Source organism: Cryptomeria japonica, chromosome 11 (genome assembly GCF_030272615.1).
Source record: "Cryptomeria japonica chromosome 11, Sugi_1.0, whole genome shotgun sequence".
Lineage (NCBI taxonomy): Eukaryota > Viridiplantae > Streptophyta > Pinopsida > Cupressales > Cupressaceae > Cryptomeria > Cryptomeria japonica.
Genome location: NC_081415.1, coordinates 317,042,034 through 317,064,822, shown reverse-complemented (window position 1 = coordinate 317,064,822; position 22,789 = coordinate 317,042,034).

The following is a 22,789-nucleotide window of genomic DNA, read 5'->3' as shown; positions in this document are numbered from 1 at the left end:
AACTTTATGCTGGTAGACAGTTTTATCAGTTAATTGCAGTACCGGTAAAGATTAATGCATGAAACAGAAAGACAATAACATTCACAACACATAACACAAATATTTGTATGTGCAAACCCTGTAAGGAGAAAAACCACCGTGGGAAGCCTTACCCACAATCAAATGATACTACTGCAGATAGTATGTGTGTACAATATGGAGTCTGCACATGGAGAAAGGCCAGCTACCTAGAGCTTACTGCTCAATCACAAAATGGGAGTCACACTGACTACAATTGGATGGTTAAATCCAATGATAATGTACTGCATAAAATAGCATCTTCATATGCTAGATTCAATACCGGTTTAATTCTAATTATCTTCATAAAAATCTTCCTTCAACCTTCAAATGATTTCTGCGTGTATAGCTCTGCTTATTTTTGCATATATCCTATTACAATCCTTTTCCTTATCAAATATCAATCTCACAAATGAGATCTTACATTTATATCATAACCTAAGACCAATTGAATAGGTTGGCTCACTAAGAATATTACAATAAAATCAATTACAAATGAATCAATAAGTGAAGCATCATGTTGGCTCAATGCATTTACAATAATAATAAATCATCTCTATAATATGTCGTGCTGATCTGGAATAGATATGCTTGTTGGTGCATAACCTGGACCTATTTGCTGATAACAACAAATATGCAAACCCAAATAGACCAATAACCAAATAGCAAAAACCAAGTGATCAAATAATGTCTTCAACATAACCAAGTAGTCTCCAAGTCATTCCAAGTGTAGGTGAACCAAATACCAGTGACTGTGCATAAGTCACTGACTTGTCGGTGAACATAACCAAAGATCTCCAAGTGCTGATAAGGTTGACAAGTGTTGACAAGTATTGACATCAATGATAAAACCATATCAACATATCCAAAATACCGACAACTATCTACAGTAGTATCATCTGATTGTGGGTAAGGTTTCTAACCATGGTTTTTCCCCTTACAAGGTTTCCACGTACAAATCTTTGTGTTATGTGTTGTGGATGTTGTTTCTCTTTCTATTTCATGCATTAAGTTTCACTGGTATTAATATTAACTACCAATCTATCAACTAGCATTAAGTTTGGTTTACCGGTATAATGTATCAAGTTTGATTAAGTTGTATTTGGTTTGAAATTCATAGTCAACTGATTTACCCCCCCCCCCTCTCAGTTGCCTCTCAGGTCCTAACAATTGGTATTGGAGCCTAGTCCTCTTTTTGCAGAAGTCTAATAGGTTGAGGAGATTCTATGGAAAAAAACTTTTTCAAGAGAATGATTTCATTGGAAGAGACATATGGGATGTTACAAAGAATGGTTATGTTGGTCCTACACTGAATCAACCTAATCCACCAACATTGGGTAAGGGTCAAGAGAATGATTGCAAAGCAGGAGAAGCACTTTTGAGCACATTGTCAGATCAGTAAATCATGGGATTATCATATCGATCTACTGCTAAATCTATTTGGGATAAATTGGAGACGTTGAATGAAGGATATACCATTGTTAAAATTGCAAAACTAGAATGCTTTTGGGTCAGGTACAAAAATCTGAAAATGGAAGAAGATGAAAGAATTTTTACTTTTATGGAAAGGGTTAATGAAATTGTTTTGAGAATACAATGTTGTGGAGGATCCTTAAGTGAAGATAAAATTGTTTCTAAAGTTTTAAGAGGTTTTCCACCAGCATACAAAATGAAAGTAACTGCTATTAGTGAGTTGATAACAATGCCTAATACATCAGTATCTAGAGATACCTTGGTTGGAAAACTTTTAGCATTTGAGCTTGAGGAATTTGATCTTGTTGCTACAATTAAGATAGATTTATCCTTCAAAGCATCATCATCATCATCTGACAAATCTGAATGGAAAGCACTTTATGCAAAAGAACTTGAAGATATCAGTAGGGAAAATGAAGAACCAGAAGAACTTGAAGCACTATTTGCAAGGAAAATGCCTAAAGGTCCTATTGGAAGTAAGTATGAAGGTAACGCACCATTTAAATTTTTTAACTACAATAAAGTTTTTCATTTGGCATCTAGATGTCCTGATAGACATGCAAGATTCAGAGAAGAAGCTAAAAGAACATATAAGCCTAACCCTGAATATCAGAGATACAGATTTAAGAAGAACAGAGATAAATTATGTTACTATGTTGATGAAGGAGTTACTGATGATTCTAATGAAGAACCAATAGACAATGGATGGGATTTTGTTGCGATAAAAGAAGATCAACTGGAACCTATTGTTCCATCGGTAGAGCAGGCCCTAGCAGCTAAAATTGAAGAAAAGGATGAATGGATTATAGATTCTGAATGTTCACATCATATGACTGGTGATATAACTAAATTCTTATCTTTTCAAGAATACAATGGAGGTCTAGTAAGATTTGGCGACGATAAATCTTATTTGATCAAAGGAAAAGGCACTATATCTTTTGATGGTAAGCACAATACTGACAACATTTATTATGTTGAAGGTTTGAAGCATAATCTTTTGAGTGTTGGTCAATTAGTTGAAAAGGGATTTCAGTTGTAGTTCAAGAATGGTAAATGCAAAATCATGAATAGAACTGGTTTGGAGATTGCAACCGGTAATCAGACTAGAGGTAATATCTTTCATTTGAATAATAGTGAAAAGACATGCTTGATTGCACATATTGATGAAAGTTGGTTATGGCATAAGAGACTTTGTCATGTTAATTTTGATTACATTGTAAAGATCAATTCAACTAAGGCAGTAAGGGATTTACCTAAGATTGTGAAACCTCATAACCCAGTATGTAAGGAATGTCAAATGGGAAAGCAAGTTAGAACAACTTTTAAGAGTATTTCTGAGAAATTGAATAATGTTCTTGATTTAATTCATACTAACTTGTATTTCTGAGATAGATGCTTTATGCTAATTATTGATGATTATTCTAGAATGTGTTGGGTTACTTTTCTCAGGGAGAAATCAAAAGCTTTTGGAAAATTCAAGTTATTCAAAGCAATGGTAGAGAATGAAACTGGTAAGAAAATCAAATGTTTGAGATCAGATCGAGGACGTGAATTTACATCTAAGGATTTTAATACATTCTGTGAAGTGAATGGGACCAAAAGACAACTATCAACACCTCAGACACCTTAGCAGAATGGAATTGTGGAAAGGAAGAACTGAACTATTTTGGATGCAGCTAGAAGCATGATATTGGATGTGTATCTACCTCATGTGTACTGGAGAGAAGCAATGAATATAGTCATTTACACTTTCAACGGAGTTCACATCAAAGGTGAAACTAGTAAGACCCCTTATTGTCATGCCCAAAATTTAGGGCAAAACAAAACCAACAAATTTTTTTTTAAAACACTAAAGTTACAAGTAACCATTGCTTAATGAGTTGATACATCTTAACAAATTGTTCCCAACAAATTCCTAATTGATATTATATATTACAATAACTACTATTGTCAAGCGGAATGGATAAATTTTATTAATATTAAATTCACTCAAGAGCCCCCCCCCCCCCTTTTTATTTCCGTTGCGCTTCTTAGTACTTAATTAGAACCATTTCTACTAAATAGACATTAAGAAATTTACTTGGTTCGACGTCAATATTTAATAAGTATCAAGTTCCCATCATCCTGTTAATACTCCTTTTCTTAATAATTTAATTTAGATTGGAACACTAACAGAATTTATTTTATTATCTCATCAAATTGAGTCAATGGGTTGATTTAATCAACTTCTCTAAAATAATTGACGAAGATATAATTAATCTCCAACAGAAAACCATTAATCGCTTTTAGGAACTAATTAAATTAATCCTAGCACTTAGTTTATGAAAGTCTATATTTTATTTTAACATAATTAAAATGTAGTTTATACTAAATCGACTAAAGGGTCGTTTAAACCCATAACGAAAACCGTGCTATAAGGTTTAATCTCTAAAACCTATATTAAGTTGGTCTGAATTTATTCCCTATAGTCAAATAACTACCAACGGAATAAATTTCCTCAATTATTAACTACAATAATAATCTAATTTTAAAACAACTTTTCTTTTGTTAGATATACCCATATGTTTATTTTGAAACATATGTAAAATATAAACACATAATAAAATATTTATCCTAACATTATAGACAATTTATACAATCATATTTTAACTATGTAATTTACAATTACATTATAGACGAATTTATACATTCATGTATTAAATCTATATATCTCCTTTTTATTCAAACACATATATATAGCAACATTATTTATTTCCTAAATATAAATGTTTCAACATCTTATCTAAAAATAAATTAAGTAGATACTAAAACCCTTCTCTTTATTCTATAAACACTAAATGAAATCTCTCTCTCTCTCTCTCTCTCTCTCTCTCTCTCTCTCTCTCTCTCTCTCTCTCTCTATATATATATATATATATATATATATAGATATATGTTTCCATATTTAAAATCATCCATGTAAAACCCTAACAGAATAATATATAAATATTATTAAAATGACCTACATTTCAAAGGCTCTCTATTCCTCATGCTTACCCTAGCCCTACCCAGGCTAGGGTTTATTATTATTATTTTTATCTTTGTTTCTTTTTTTTTTGTTATTTGTGTTGGTAGGTGGATGGTGGAACATGCAGGGCTGAGCGAAGGTATTGGCGGTGCGTTTTAGGGGAGGCAAAGGTTATGGGGGAAGGAAAACCCCTTGCGGCCACCACAGTAGCGGTCATGTCGTTCACTGTGGGCTGTCCACAGTGAGCAGGGAACTATTCTAGATGTAGCTAGAAGCATGATATTGGAAGTGAATCTACCTCATGTGTACTGGAGAGAAGCAGTGAATACAGTCGTTTACACTTTCAACACAGTTCACATCAAAGGTGAAACCAGTAAGACCCCTTATGAACTATGGTTTGGTAATACTACTCTTAAATATTTCAGAATATTTGGAAGAAAATGTTATATTAGGAGAGATGAGTATGTTGGTAAATTTGATCCTAGAAGTGATGAAGGAATATTTCTTGGTTATTCATCTAAGAGCAAGGCATATAGATGTTTTAATAAAAGATTGCAGAAAATCATTGAGAGTGCTAATGTGAAGATAGATGAACAATTTAGAGGAAATTCAAGGTCTATAGATTATGAACCAGTAGTTGACATGATCATAAATGAACCAATACAGAGTGCACCGGTATAGAATGTGGATCTAGTCACATCGGCATCATCAGAGATTTCCACAGTGACTGAAGAACATCAGCAAGTGAACACACCCAAGTATGTAAGACTAAATCACTTTGAAAGTCAGATAATTGGGAATAAGTATCAAGGTGTTATGACAAGAGGAAGACTAGAAAATGAAGACGTGTGTCTAATTTCTTAAATTGAACCAGCATATGTTATTGAGGCATGTGAAGATAAATTTTGGATAAAAGCTATGGAAGATGAACTAGAACAAATGTAACAGAATAATACATGGACATTAGTTCCCCGACCTAAAGACAAAAATGTAATTGGAACTAAGAGGGGATTTAGAAATAAACTTAATGAAGATGGTAAGGTAATCAGGAACAAATCAAGATTAGTGTGTAAAGGATATTCACATAAAGAAGGAATTGATTACAATGAAACCTTTGCACCAGTAGCTAGAATTGAGGCAGTCAGGTTATTTCTTGCATTTGCAGCACATAATAACTACAAGGTATATCAAATAGATGTAAAATATGCATTTCTAAATGGTGGTCTAGAAGAGGAAGTTTACATTGAACAACCTGAAGGATTTTCACTGGCAAATAATGAAGATATTGTCTGCAGATTAAGGAAAGCGTTGTATGGATTGAAGCAAGCTCCTAGAGCTTGGTATGCTAGATTGGACAAATATCTTTTGAAGCTTGGTTACACTAAAGGTAATGTTGACAGCAACTTATATTTTAAAGTAACTAATGATGACATCTTGGTTATTGATTTTTTTGTTGATGATATCATTTTTTGAGGAGAAGATGGATTGTGTGAAGACTTTGCTAGAAAAATGCAGGAAGAATTTGAAATGTCTATGATTGGGGAGATAAAATTATTTTAGGATTGCATATTTCACATACTGATAAAGGTATATTCATATGTCAAAGAAAATACTTGAAGGAACTATTGAAGAAATTTGGTATGGAAAACTTTAAACCGGTAAGTACTCCTATTACTACAATTGATAAATTGGCATTGAAGGATGATTCGGCTCCTGTTAATCCGACAAGATACAAATCTATGATTGGAGGTTTACTGTATTTGACACAAACAAGACTTGATATAATGAATGCAATATGTATTGTTTCAAGATTTTAGAGTAATCCTAAAGAAAATCATGAATCAACAGTAAAAAAGATTTTTCGGTATCTACAAGGCACAACAAATCTTGGTTTATGGTATCCTAAAGATGAAAATTTTGATTTATGTGCATACACCGATGCAAATTGGGTAGGAGATGTATATGACAGAAAGAGAACCACTGGCGGAGCATTCTTTCTTGGTAGTAGATTGATTTCATGGTTGAGCAAGAAATAGAGTTGTATATCATTATCAATAACAGAATCAGAATATGTTGCAGCAACAACTAATTGTACTCAGGTATTATGGATTAAGAAAATGTTGAAGGACATAAAGGTAAAATGCAAAGAACCTATAATCATTTATTGTGATAATTGAGCACTAATTGATATATCAAAGAATCTGGTATTTCACTCTAAGGCTAAACATGTTTCTATCAAATATAATTTTCTAAAAGAGAATGTTAAAGAAAAAGAAGTGAGATTGGTTTATGTGAATAATAAAGAACATATTGCAGATATCTTTACTAAGCTTTTGCCTAAGGAAACTTTTGAATATCTCAGAGAGAAGATTGGGGTAATACCCTCACCGATAGAGACTTAGATAGTTGGAGAATGGCATCGAATTGACAGAAATTAACAGAGAAACCTTTTTCCGGCTTTGATGGAGGAGAGATACTTCACAAGGGGAGTAGTTGGTTATAACAATTGGTTATTGTAATTGGTTATATGAGTTGGTTGTATGTTCTAATAATTGTATTGCTTGGGCATTTGATGTCAAAGGGGGAGAGATATCTATGGAAAAACTTTGTATTTAGGAAACATTATCCTAGGGGGAGATATTATTCATTGGGGGAGAGATATGTACTCTCTACAATTTGGTTTTGATTTCTAGTATATTCTAGAGATTGTTGGCTTTTGGTTTTTGGCATTCTTTTTTTGGCACTTAGATGTTTTTCCATCTTGTGTTGCCATCAATGCCAAAGGGGGAGATTGTTGGTATTATGGATGTGTTGCATTAGTTTTTCATTGATTTCAACACTTATCCTTCTGGAGATCTTTGGTTATGTTGAACAGGCACATTGTGTTCACCAACAAGTTTAGTGACTTATTCACAGTCATCGATATATTGTTCACCGGCACTGAGGATGACTTGTTATCATCTAGAGATCACTTGGTTATGTCGAAGACATGGTTTGGATACTTGGATTTTGCTTTTTGGTTCAAATATTTGTTGTTACCGGCAAATTGGTCTAGGTTATGGACCGGTATGCATTATCTATTCCAGATCAGCACAACACGTTATAGAGATGATTTATTGATTGGATATTATTGTAAATGTATTGAGCTGACATTATGCATTGCATCTTGACTTATTTATAATTGATTTAATTGTAATATTCTTAGTAAGCTGACCTACACATTTGGTCTTAGGTTTTGGTATATATGTAAGATCTCAATTGATGAGATAGTAAACTTGTATAATGGATATGTGATGGTATATGGTATGTAAGGTTATAACATGGTATGTGCGAATATTGAAGATCATATGAGTAGCCCATAGAGAAGGTTCAAGGAAGGTTTGAAGGTGATTATCAGAGCTTAACCGGTATTGAATCCAGCATTGAAGATGCTACTCTGAATAGTACATTATCATTGGATTTAACCATCCAGTTGTAGTCAGTGTGACTCCTATTTTGTGATTAAGCAGTGAGCTCTAGGCGGTTGGCCTTTCTGTAAGCGAAAACCCCATTTGTATACACATACTATCTACAGTAGTATCATCTGATTGTGGGTAAGGTTTCCCACTGTGGTTTTCCCCCTTACAGGGTTTCCACATACAAATATTTGTGTAATGTGTTGTGGATGTTGTTTCTCTTTCTGTTTCATGCATTAAGTTTCACCGGTATTAATATTAACTGCTAATATGTCAATCGACATTAAGTTTGGTTTACCGGTATAATGTATCAGGTTTGATTAAATTGTATTTGGGTTGAAATTCATAGTCAACTAATTCACTGCCCCTCTTAGTTGCCTCCTGGGTCCTAACAAGACATATATAGGTATAGCAGAACTGTGAGATGTGAAATATATGTATGGAGATCATTTTTGTATGCAAAAATTATATCATGAAATGATCTACAAATATCTTGGAAAGCATTCTTGGATGAGAAGTAATACTAGTAATAGTTCAAGTTTGTGAACCAGTACAGAGCAGAACCAGGACTGGGACTCTATCTGGTATAGTAGATGCACTCCTGAGTTCATTTTCAGTAATTTAATTTGGTAGAAAGCTTGTAGTCAGTGAGTCTCTTTAGTGATGAGCAGTATGCTCTAGGTAGTGTGCCTTCCTACATGTGCAAGCCCCTATTATATGTAATATCTTTTCATATGGTTAGTGAACTGATATTGTGGGTCACAAATCCCACTGTGGTTTTTCCTCATTGAGGTTTTCCACGTATAAAATTTTGTGTGTTATGGTGTTCATTTATGTGGATGGTTTATTTGATTCTTGTTATATGCTTATTTGTTTACTGGTACATACATGCATGGTTTAGAAAGTTAAAAATTGTTCATTTCGACAGAACACTATTTCACCCCACCCCCTCTCAGTGTTCTCAAATCCTAACACAAATTACATTTCGGCTAGATAACATAAATGCATGAATATTAAAAATAATTGCCTATGCCAGATCCAAGAGATGTCGACCTCCAATACCGATAACCATATTCTAAACCATGTCGACCTGCATTGTCGGTAACCAAAGAATCCTTCTATCCTATCAGTGTCGGTGTCAGTATAGTGTCTGTGAAGTGCCTACTGGTACACAACTAAACCAAAACATGAAGCCGGAATAAGATACCATGTTGCCATCAATGAAAACATATGAAACCAACCAATTGTGTTTCAATTTCCAACAATGTATATCATTATATTGGTCTGGTGGTCGATCTTTGTATCACATGATGTAATTTTATAATTATGAGTTGAGGGTTTAGCCGACCTTGTTGTCAAGGTTGATGAATTGTATAAATAGGTGATATAGTCATGTAAATTTGGTATCATGGTTGTGTCTATATTATCAGCAAGTGGTGTATGTGTGATCAAGTGATTCATCCTTCGGCATTGTGATTGAGAAGAGATTGGTGTTGTAGAGAAAATAATTGTGCTTAACCAAAATTATAATCAAGCATTTGGAGATGATATTCTTGTTATTATGAGGATCTGGCTACTACTGAAAAGGGGGGGTGAATCAGCAGTAAAACAATTTTGCAATACTTAAAAAAACTATATCGGTAACTACTCAAACAATCTGCTAAACTAATTTACCAAACTATTCATTCAAGTGTTCAACATTATGCAAACAATGTAAAGATATCAAATGCACAAATCAACAATGCAACCACCATATGAACACATAGATTTTTCATGTGGAAACCCAACTGGGAAAAACTACGGTGGCAATTAGCACCCAAAAAATATTTGCACTCTTTCATAATGCATCTAATTAAAGGTCTAGCCCAATTAGGAGCTTACAATATGCCCGATTAAGAGAAGACCATGTTAGGAGTCACCTGGTCAAGGGATTTCACCTTAACCCTATTAGGAGCTCTACCCTATTAGGAGTAACCTTGTTAGAGGATTTTAAACTCAAGTTAATGAGCCACCCGATGAAGGGATTTACAATATAAGACATGTTAGGATCTACCCGGTTAAGGGATTTCAGACTGTTGTAAATGTTAGGGAACAATAGGGAAAATGATCTAATCACAACACTTCCTTTCTTGCTAGTACAGATCCTTTTCAGCACAACTCTACTACACACATGCAGACACTACAATCTGGTTCGCAACACCTTCTTCTTAAATCACTGACAAAAAATATCTTCTCCAACTAGCCCTAAATACACTTTTTAGTTAGGTTGGCTAAATAACCCTAACTACATCCAAAAATACAATAAATTTACATTACAGATCATTACAACAAATTTCTAGGCAATTTCGACTATTGAATGATCACCGCACGTCAATTTGATAAGCAATCAAACCCTTGTCACATTCTACTAAGCACTTTGTTGTTTTTCAAGAAATCTAATCCTTGTATGCACTCAAACACAATCTTATCATTACACATAAATTATGACACGTCATCACTAAGTTATGAACATGATAAGATCCACCGCAAAACCTTAAATCGTTACCGATTAAAGATTTGTAACCGGTATACATTCTTCTTCACAGAGTTCATGACAATCAATCATAACTCACTCAATACACTAAATCTGTTGATGTGGTTTCAATCACACACTCATGCCAGTGTCATAAACATATGTTCCAAACCACAACACCTAGCTCTTCACTAATCATTTGTAGCAGTCTATTGATCATTGCTACATTCTTGTTTATCAGTTTACAACAACTTAGTGTAATACCAAAAAAATGGTCATCTAAACCATGGGCCCCTAATCTTGACAACATCACCAAGGTCCTAACCAAAGGCAATTAAATCAATCTTCAGCACATTATTAATTCTTTAATCATCAAATGTCACATGGCAAGTGAATTATTCTATATTAATTAAATATTTGATTAATTAATTAAATCATTCCAAGAAAATCATTTTGATCAATTATCCTATTCAATTTATTAAATATCCTAGCATATTTAATTAATTAATAAATTTGCCATTAATCATAAAAAAGGAATTAATTTATTACAAAAGAGGAATTAATCACAAAGCAAGAGTTAAATTGAAAATAAAATAAAAGAATTGAATTGAGAGAAATCAAACTTGAGATATTATTTCTTTTTCTAAATTGAGATTAACTTGAAATCAGAAAAAGCAATTAAAAAGAATTTAATCATTCTCTAAAATTGGAACTCAAAGCTTTTGAGAAAAACAAGTTCAGTTGCATTGAAAAGACTCTTTTCTTGAATAAATCAAAGAATTACCTATTTTTATCATAAATGCATGGAATTAATTAATTCTTATTTCTAATGCAAACTCAAACTTCTAATCTGAATGCATTTCAATTAAATTATAATTGGAATCTATCTCAAGGTTAACTGAATCTGATTTCTCAATTATTTCAATTAATCCGAAATTGTATTTTTTCTTGATCTCTCTTGTGATTCTCTATAAATTCAGCCTTTAGCTCTCATTCAAATAATCCCGAAGATTTGTTATTATATACTTTTCACTTTGGAGTCATTGAATATATTGTGCTTTCTTTTTGAGATTATTGCATCTTAGTTTAGCTTTTTCCATATTTAGTTTATCCACATTGCTTGAATCCATATTGCTTGAATTCATGATTGTTTGAATCCATACTATTTGAACTCATATTGCTTGAATCTTTCATCCATCTTGCATCCATTTAGTTTAATCTCATACTCATATAGATTAAATCCTTCATCTTGGTGTAGTCTAGTCACTGGTATTGCTTATACAAATTTGAGAGCAATCTTATGCTCACATTTTTTAAAAGGCAATTAGTCGATTTGTTATGGTTTTCATATTCATGCTTATATATGTCTAACCATACATGTAATGACTTAATTGAAGTGTTGTGTCTTGTAGCTATCAGACTTATTTCACTTTTTCACACACACATTTATGGCACTCACCGTGGGGCTGAAGACTACTTTTTTTTCGGCCTCCAAGACTAACTTCTTATTTTTATTTTTTTTTCAGATTTTTGACTTTTTTGGATTTTTTTCCATATAGTTTCTGCGTAATATCGTACGAAATTTCCTATATGCCAAAATGAAAAATTACAAGTGTCATACGATCTGGTATGGTTTATCATATGGCTAGGTGAGAATTGTCATACGATTCTGTATTGTTTTGGTTAAAAAGCAAGTTTCATTCTTCAGGTTTTCTATTCAATTTTGATTACACGGATACTGACCCTGGTTGGTTATCTGTTTATCTAAAGAATTTTCATAGCCTAATCAGTTTTGGAGAACGCTTGTCGAAGACTATGCTTATCACACAAAGATAATATGACTATTGATTTGTTGTCTTTGCAGGTTGCCTGAGGAGATTTGAGCAAACATTGTGTATTCATTAAATTCATTTTTTTTAGGCACCTAACTTGCTATCTGGTTAAAGAACAAATCTGTATTTTGTGTTTTAAGAAAATTTTGAGAGATAGGAGAGTATGCTCTTGTCTGTATAGACAATCAGAAATCCAAAAACCCTTGAGGCATTTTCTTCAAGTTTGAGATTTGTATATCTTTAGCGGGCCTACCCTCCCAAGGAGATAATAACTCTATAGCCATTATGGACAGTGAGAGGGGATCAACCCAAGTGGGTATGGCTAAACACCAAGTAATCCAACCCACTATAAACTAAACATGATTTGATGAAAATCAAGACAATGACAATGCTCGAGAATAGCTCTCCTCTATACCCTCGGGTATATTAAACCTTGGTTTTCAAGGCTGGGAGACCTCTTAATTGAGTTTATACCTCGACGCGCTGAATGGATCCCTTACTAGTTCCAATTAAAATTAGAAGCTACCCAGTTCACTTTCGAAAGGGGGGATAATATTTGTGTAAGAGAGATAGTAACTCTCCCAAGATACTTGTCATTTCGTGCCCTCGTTAGCATTTGGAGTCAACTAATATGGCATTGAGAATCCATTGCGTGAGACTCAGCGGCCATATTCTGATTAGCTATTGGGTGTGTACCTAAGTCTACAAGCAAAGGTTTTCTTCTCTCACCAATTTCCATAGGGTTTGCATGTTGTGATTGGAGTTATTATTCATATTATGTGTTTTCTATTTTTTCATCCCTAAAACTAAAACTGGAGAAAACAAGAAACAAACTCAATGATCAAAAACTTTGTCCATGTCAAAACTAGTCTATCCTAGTCAAAACTCTGTCCAAAACTGGTCTATCCTAGTCAAAACTCTATCCAAAACTAGTCTATCCTAGTCGAAACTCCATCTGTGTCACAAACCAATCTACCTTAGCTGTCAAAAACTTATTCCACCTCTAAATTGGTCATTGTTAGTCAGTGATCAAAACTCAATCCATCTCAAATCTGGTCATACTCAGTCATTGAAAACTTAGAATTTTGCCTCTGTCCAGTAAATAGTCATATGAGTCTTCTGATTTATCATCATGTTTCATATTCTATGTCGTATAATATTCCATCAATCCTAGCAGTCTGTTGTTTGAGCCTACATTCTATGTCGTACGAATCCTGATTATTTGTCATCCTATTTAAGGAATTGTCATTTCACCTTGGATCCTCTGTCATACCATAAAATATTGCATTGATCAGTTTGTCATTTCAGACATACCCATCTATCGTACGGTCCTAGGTAGAAAATCGTATGAAACACTATTGTCATCATCCTAAAGCTGGCAAACTATCATCTGGTCCTGTAAAACCTATCATATGAATCTCTGATTTTGCTAGTCCAGAACAATCAAACCTGCCTAAAATAGTCTACAGTGAGAATAAACTTGTTTTCATCATCCTGAGCATAAAAAGATCAAAACAGTGTACCTCTTCTATTTGTGTTGCATGATTTTTTCGATCATCTTTCAGCTAGTTCAATCAACTACTTATCAAACTTAAGTCACTTAGATAACATCTTATATAGGATAGATCGTTCCTGAAATGAGACTAAGTCTTAGTCACTTCTCTCGAATCAACTTAGATAAATGTCTTACACATGATAGATCTTTCCTGAAACCAGACTAAATCTTAGTTTCTTCTCTCAATCAATATGTTAACTGAACAACTAGCTCTAAATTTGATCTTGACTTCTGCATCACAAATAGCTTTAGGTCACACCAATCAATAAAAATGCCTATTCAAACCAGAAGTTCTCATAAGAAAGATGATAAAGGCAAAGGGAAATCCTTTTCATATAAAGATAATCCATTTTATGAAGAGGATTCTCTTACTAATAAACCTTCATCATCAAAGATACCAGTTTATGATGAACCTTTATCTCCCACTATACCTAGAATAGAACAAAATGATGAAGACAACCTCAGTATTCATGATACCGACAATGATTCCTCATCAAGTAAATCTAAAGCCTCTAAACCACCAAAAAAAGATATTCATAGATGTCAAAAGGATAAAGATTTCCAAAAAATGATAAAGGGCTAGAGCAAAAGAAGACTATTTTCTAGAGCTAGCAAAACAAGGTGCTAAACTTCCTACTGGATATGACATTCAAACTCTCATCACTAAAAAGGAAGAATCACCTATAATAATCGTACATAGACAATTACAAGCCTTACAGACTGAGATCGCAGAACTGAAAAATAAGGATAAATCCCCAAAACAATATTCTCTGGAGACAATATGCCCATTTCCATTTGACAAAAGCCTATACATGCCTCCATTTCCTTCACAAGTTGAGATCCCAAAATTTCACAAATATGATGGTAACTTAGATCCCCAAGACCATATCAAATAATTTTGTTCTTTATGCATGGATTTTATGCACGACCAAACATATCTCATGCGTCTTTTCCCGAGGAGTTTGGGAGGGCAAGCTATGGAATGGTTCTCAAGTCTACCTAAGGGAATAAAAACTCTTGAAGAATTAATCCAACTATTTTTACAACAATACTCCTATAACATTTGACACCCTATTACTATGATCAAACTTTGCAATACCAAATAGAAAACAGGGGAGCCTTTTCTCACTTTCCTCCAACATTGGATAAAGATGTTCTCTAGATATTCAAGGCCTATTCCAGATTCTAAGAAAATGGATATATTCGTCAACAATTTGATCCCTGAATTGAAATATAGTATCCAAATGCAAGTGCACCCATCATTTAACAAAATAGTAGATAATTCTATCCAAATGGAAGATGTGCTTATAAAGAAAGGAGATATCTCACCTTGGAAAGAAACACAACTAGGATCTAGCTCTAAAGAGAAGAACAAGTATTGGAAGTATGGAAAAGACAACAACAAGAATGTTGTTAATGACGAGGTAGTAGACACTATTAAAACCAACTCAAATCCCACGATATTTAACTTGGCTAGTGGCACGCAAGCACTCAAAGCAGTTGAAACCGTAGAAAAAAATCCTCCGAAGAAAGTAGAAGAGTGGTTTAAAGAGAAACTATGGCTTTCAAAACCTAGATGTGAATTCACTCCTCTGGAAGAATCATACGAATCTGCTTTCAAAACTTTATTGGCAAACAACCTAATAACGTTACCAGATAATTATAGGCCATATGATCTAGAATTCAAACCAAAATGGTGGAGAGAAAAAGAATACTGTGACTACCATTGGAATAAAGGTCATAACACAAACAACTGCATGAAGCTCAAGCATGCAATTCAAGATCTCATAGACGCTAGTAAAATTGTTGTCGGGAATCACCCGATAAATGCTGATCACAAAGCATTTAAAGATCCTTTACCTATTTACAAATGAGGTGATTCCTCAAAAACAAAAGGAGGTGCCAAAGTAAATTATGCTTATAAAAGCAATGACAACGTCATCAACATGATTGAGTCTTCCCAATAACAGTCTCAGTCTCAACATACGTTGGTAACATCATGGAGGGAATAGCGCAGCTAGAGGGAAATTTAAATTTTGTGAATGGATGGAATAGCGAGGCTGGTTCCTCTAGTTCTGATGCCTCTATAGCTCAAGGACAACCGGTGGGATCTATGGTGGATGATGAGGATGGTTGACAGGATGGGGACCCACAACATTAGGACCCTCCTCTTGACCATAAAAATAGTGAAGATTCTTCAAAATCAGGTCCCAAGATCTTTAAAGCTGACTTGGAAAAGATGACAGAGGTGAAGGCTCTCAAACCCTGGAACCATCTTTTTGCAAACAAACCCATTGGTAAATCATCCTTCCCCTCTATGGAAGACATTTCTGACTGGAAAAATAGGCAAATTTGCTATTGCAATACCAAATGTGGTTATAGATCATAGTATATCTCTAATGGCTTTCTCTCTAGTGGGAAAATTTGTTGGACCAAGACCCAATATTGAGGATGTTAGGTCTTTTGTTAAGAAAAAATGGAGGCTGAAATGATAGGTTGATTTTTCTACCCTATCAAGGGGTTTTTTTGTTTTCTCCTTCTCTTGTGGGGAAGATTTTGAAATGACCTTGAGTGGAGGACCATGGATGTTTGCAAAATCTTCATTATCCTTAAGGAAATGGTCTCCAAATATGGAACTCAATGACTCTTTTTTTTAATCTGCTCTGGTCTGGGTGAGGCTGCCTGGTTTTTCACTTGAATTCTAGTTGGAGGATGTTTTCTCAGGTATTGCCAACTCCTTTGGGGAGCTTGTAGCTATAGATCCTATGACTGTAGCATGAAAGAGATTGGTGTATGCAATGATTTGCATCAATATTTCTCAGAATAAGGATCTTCCCAACTCTATTGAAATAAACTCCAAACTTGGGATGTGGGAACAAACCATAGAGTTTGAGTCCCTCCCCTTTGTGTGCTTCTCTTGTAAGAAAGTAGGACATTGGGCTAAGGCCTGCCCAAATAACCCCAAAAATTTTCAGAAGCCTAACAATCATGTTAAACAGATATGGAAAGAGAAGACTAACAAAAAGGAGGACAGTAGAGTAGAAGGAGGAAGTGGACTTCCTAGCAACAAAAAAGATATAACAAAAGATGATAGGAAAGCTAGCCCTTTCAAGGCTACTCTTCAGAAGGAAGATAAAAAGATTGAAGATAATAGATTTGAGATCAAAACAGTCAATGGTTTTGAAGTTTTACAGACTCGGGAGGAAGAGAATGTAACCATAGAAGAAATTCTTGAAGAGGGTGAGATTGAAGGCATTAATGAATCCCAATATGAGGTCCTACAAGTTTTAGAAATGAAAAGTAATAAAGCTTGTCCAAAGGACTTTGAAGGTCCAGAAGTTATTGTTGAAAAAAAGAACAATTTTGGATCGCCTCAAGTCAACCTTAACTCTCTATTTCAGAGTGCTGAAACTAAGTCACCCACCTCCTCTTAGAGAGTTGGAGAACCATGGAATAATAAGCAATATACTCATAAAGATGAAGATGAAGAATAGATAAAAGGGATGGGAAAATAGAAAAATAAGAAAATAAGCTGCTCCAATTGGGTTAAAACTAGGACCAAATCTAAGGTGGATATTGGTCTTCCCAAATCTCTGTAGGGACGTAAAACCATGAAGTGGCACAGGGACCAGGAGAGAAAATAAAACATAGTTGATGGAAGGAAGTGAACCATTCAGGAGTCCTACTCCCAAGTTTCCAAATGAAGGTAATATCCTGGAACATTCAAGGCCTAAATGGTCTCCATAAACAGGATGTTTTACGGAATCTTATTAGATATCAGAAGCCGGATATCATCCTGGTTCAGGAAACCAAAATGAGTAAGGAAAAAGTTGAAAGTTTAAAATTCTTCAAATAGGGAGGAGTTTGTGGTAGTAGCTCGAATGGGGCATCAGGTGGGGTGGCTATATTTTGGAACAAAAAGACTATTGATGGAGATCTGATTGATGAAGATGGTAATATTATCTCTATGAAAGTAGAAAGTATTTTTGAAAGAAAGGAATGGGTGGTTACCAGCATTTATGCCCCAAATTCTAAAGCTGCTAGGAGTAAATTTTGGGACAAAATCCAGTAGAAAAGAGGGTTTTTCTCTCAGGATAGCTGGCTGTTGATGGGAGATTTCAATACCCCATTGCAAGGAAATGACAAATTTGGAGGAACTCAAGCTCAACTAGATAGCAGGACTGACCTAATGGACTTCATCAATTGCAATGCCTTGATTGATGTTGATCTTGTTGGAGCTTCCTACACTTGGTCTAATTGAAGGGATGGAGGAGACCTCATTTAGGTAAGGCTTGATAGATCCCTTATCACTCATGACTGGATCCTTAAGCATAGATGTTATTTGTCTGTTATTAACAGAATTGGTTCGGATCATTATCCCATTTCTTTTGTTGTTGAGTCTATTAAGAGAAATCGATGCTTTCCTTTCCAGTTTGAGAAAATGTGGATTTCACACCCCTCTTTGGAAAATTCCATTGCCAATTGGTGGAATATTAATGTGGATGAATCTACCATGTACAAAGTTGCTAAAAAACTAAGATTTATCAAAGATAACATCAAGATCTGGAATAAGAAGGTTTTTGGAGATATTTTTTAATCAAAAAAAATGTTGAAGGAGGAATTAGAGCAGATTCAAAACTCTATTCAGAAATATGGTTATAATAAGTTTCCCAAGGCTAAGGAAGATGAGATTTTAGCCAAACTTCGCAACACTATATCTAGGGAAGAAATCTACTGGAGACAGAGATCTAGGGCTATTTGGTTGGAAGCTAGGGATAGAAACACTAAATTCTTTCACATGACTTCTATGAAACATAAAGCTGCCAATAGAATATCTAGATTAATTGTTGATCACAAAATATTTCTTAAAGATGATGACATTAGGGATGAAGTTGTTAGGTTCTTCTCTAACCTTCTCACTGGTAGTAAGGATATTGACATGGCTAAGCAACAAGACCTGGTTGATAACATTCCCAAGATTATTGAACCTCACCAGAATAAGACATTATCTGCTATCCCTATTGCTGATGAAATTAAAAAAGCTATTTTTTTCTTTTCAAGGGGATAAGGCTCCAGGCCCGGATGGTTTTCCCATGTTTTTCTTTTAGGAATATTGGCATATTATTGGGAAAGATATGGTTAATGCTGTCAAAGAATTCTTTGGGTCTAGAAGAATCCTTAAGGAAATCAATTCTACTTTTATTGCTCTAATTCCTAAGGTGGTTGGGGCTGACTCTATGGGAAATTTTAGGCCAATAAGTCTTTTTAATTCCTTTTACAAGATCATTTCTAAAGTCATGACTTCCAGACTATTGGTTGTTCTCCCCTTTGTCATCTCTGAGGATCAAAAAGGTTTTGTCTTTGGTAGGCAAATTTTGGATTCTATTATTCTTGTGCATGAGAATATCCATTCTCTTAATGCTGCTAACAAAGAAGGGTTCTTGATAAAATTGGATCTTGCAAAAGCCTATGATAGAGTGGAATGGCAGGTTCTTTTCAGGGTTATGGAGGCCTTTGGATTTGATGAGAAGGTAATTAAAGTCGCAAGAGAATTGATATCTACTCCAAACTTTTCTATTCTTATTAATGGGTCTCCATCTAGATTTTTTAAATCTTCTAGGGGACTAAGGAAAGGAGACCCTATTTCTCCTATTCTTTTTACAATCTTGGCAGAGAGTATGAGCAGAATGATTCAAAAATTGAAAGTGAATAAAACCATCAAAGGATTATAACCCTCCTCTGCTGTTGTGTCCTGTACTCACCAACAATTTGTTGATGACACAATTTTAATGGGATATTCTTCTGTTGGTGAGGCAACTACTTTCAAAGGTGCTCTTAGCTCTTATTCTTTGGCTACTGGTCAACAAGTCAATTGGGAGAAGTCTTCTATTTATTTCATAAATACCCCTATTATGAGGCAGCAGCGAATTGCTAAAATCATCGATTGTAAGGTGGAGATGCTCCCCTCTACTTATTTGGGTATCCCTCTGGGTTTGGCTCCCCCAAACTCCTTCTGAAACTTGTTAATTGATAAACTCAACAATAAATTGGTAGAATGGAAAGGATCTATGCTATCTCAAGCTAGTAAGCTTCAACTTCTTGAAGCTACTCTTCAGAATCTTCCTGTCTATGCTCTTAGATCATTTAGTATATCGACTAAATTTGTTGAAGGTTTAGAGAGGATTCAGAAAAGATTTCTTTGGTTAGGGGTAGAAGACAAGAAAAGGATAGCCTTGGTTTCCTAGGACAAAGTTTGTAATCCTAAGTGCAAGGGGGGTTTAGGTATTAAAGTTCTTAAAACTTTTAACAAAGCCCTACTTGCTAAATAGATATGGAGGGCTTATGGCATTAAGAAAGATTGGAGTCAGGTGTGGTTTGATTAATATATTCAAAACCAGCCACTTCATTCTCTTCTCTACTCTGAAGATATCCTTGTTGGATCTTTTATATGGAATAGTATAATCAAGTCAATTAAAGTTGCTAAAGCCAGAGCTGGATGGGTCCTTGACAAAGGTGACAAAATCAGGTTCTGGGAGGATATTTGGATTAAAGATGAACCTCTCTTTAATCAAGATTGCAGCCAATTCATTGATGATTGCAAAAGAAAGTATGGGTCTATGGTTTGTAATTACTAGAAGGAGAATAAATGGGTGAGGCTTGATGCTATTTATGTTGGTTTTTCGTTGCTCCAGTAGGATTTGTTGTCCTTTTCTATTAGTAAAGACTCTGATGATGTGTTTCTTTGGAAGAGAAATCCCAGGGGTAACTTCACTATTGCCTTTGCTTATAAAAAAACTATTACTCAAGTCAGCAACCCAATATGGACTAAAATCTAGAATAGATTCCTTATTCCTAAAGTTAACTTGTTTTTTTGGCTTGCAGCTCACAACAAGATTCTCACCATTGATAACTTGGCTCGTAGAGGTTTCATGTTTCCTAACAGGTGTGAGTTATGTCAGAAAGAGGCAGAATATGTGGATCATTTGTTTATCCATTTCTCCATTACCTAGGAAATCTGGAGTAAATTTTGGATGCAATGGAAAGTTGAATGGGTTATGCATAACAGTCTCAAGGAAGTCATTTGGCAATGGATCTTCCCCACCAAATTCCCTCTCATCAAGACCCTCTGGTCCTTTGTCCTTCCTATGACCTGCTGGTACATCTGGAAGGAGAGAAATAATAGAATTTTTAGGGAGGCTAAGTGTATGTCTCGGGTGGTTTTTGAAAAGATCTGTAGGGAAATTAAAGGAAACATAAACACTCTTCATAAGAACAAGAAGTAGTGGAGTTATCTTAATATGAATGATGATGAGAAAAGTATCCTCACTGAATGGAATTTGATTCACAAGATTTGCAAATCTGACATTAAGAGTAGGAGAGAAAATGTTGTTTGGAGATTTCCCTTTCATGATTGGGTTCAGGTAAATTTTGATGGTGCAGCCAAAGGCAATCCTGGGAAGTCGGGAGGGGGAGGAGTCATCGGAAATACTCATGGTGTTTGTATTGCTGCAATCGCTTCTCCCTTTGGATTTCAAAACAATCATGTTGTTGAAGCTCAAGCAATGTTAAAAGCCTCTAGCTTGCTCAGAGTTTTAACTTTAAAAAAATATGGCTAGAAGGGGACTCTCTCAATACTATTTAGGCTATCAAAGGCACTAGTTCCCCCTCTTGGAACATTTACAATATCATTGAGAGTGCCAAAAAATTATTAGATGTCTATGATAGTGTTTTCATTTCCCATACTCTAAGGGAAGGTAACAAGGTTGTTGACTTATTAGCTAATGAGGGGGTTTATTTAGAGGAGGACACTAAATATATCAGAGAAGTCTCTTATAAGAAGGATGTTCGGGTGCAATTATTACTTGATCGAGTCCATGGTACAAGTTAAGTTTATCATTATTTTCCTGGGTCCGGATATCAAAGACAGGTATTGGAGTTATGTGAAGTGTCAGCTGATGATAGTTTTTAGGCATTGTGATTATGATAACTGGTGTGACGGGGCTAATCACTTTAAGTGTTGGTTCATTGTGAATGTTATTAAAGACCTTTTCAAAAACAAGGAAATTACCCTATTTTTCGAGCCCAGTATTTTCTAGAGTCTGAGCTTAAGTCCCGATTTTTAGTATTTGAGTATCTTGTGCTCTATTGAAGGCTTTGACCTGAATTACAAGATGGGAGGCAATCTTAATAAAAATGAGCCCTCTAACTGTGATAATTGGAAAAGTGAATGGAAAATTTGGTGGAGGCTGTACAGACATGGTTTCACAGACTACATGGAAAAATTGCATGGTAGTAAGAAGTCGATGTCTCATGGTTTTGCCAAGGGATGGAGCAACAACAAAGTCACTCTGTTCAGGAAGACTTAGAAGTTGGATGAAGAGTTAGTGGCAGAGGTTACAAGTTTACAAAAGCAAGGTACCAAATTTTATAGAGACCTAAAGTTCTTGGCGGAAGCCTTCAAGAACTTCACTAAAAGTGATGAAGAGAGGGTTCAGCTCACCAAGAAGAAAAGTGTATCTTACTTTCTCCCTCATTAGGTAAAATCCTTATGGCAGAAGATGTTAAGGGTTGTAATGGAATACTTAATAGTTGATGGTAGGTTTATGAAGGTTTATAATTATCATTTTGCTATTCTAAACCATTTTCGCCATGGTTTCAAGATCTCTCTACCTTTTTATTTAGCTTCTTCCCTAAAAGAAACCTTGGCCGACCATGCAAAAAAACCCAAATCCTATCCCATAGCTCACCAAGGTCTCATTTTTCTTATTTATGATTATTTAAAGAATAAAGCTAGGGTTAATAGGGAAGATCCTTTGGTGGCAAATGCCCACATTTCAGATAGTCATGATGATACCGAGTCTGATGAACATTCATCTAGCATTCCTCTTCATAAGAAAG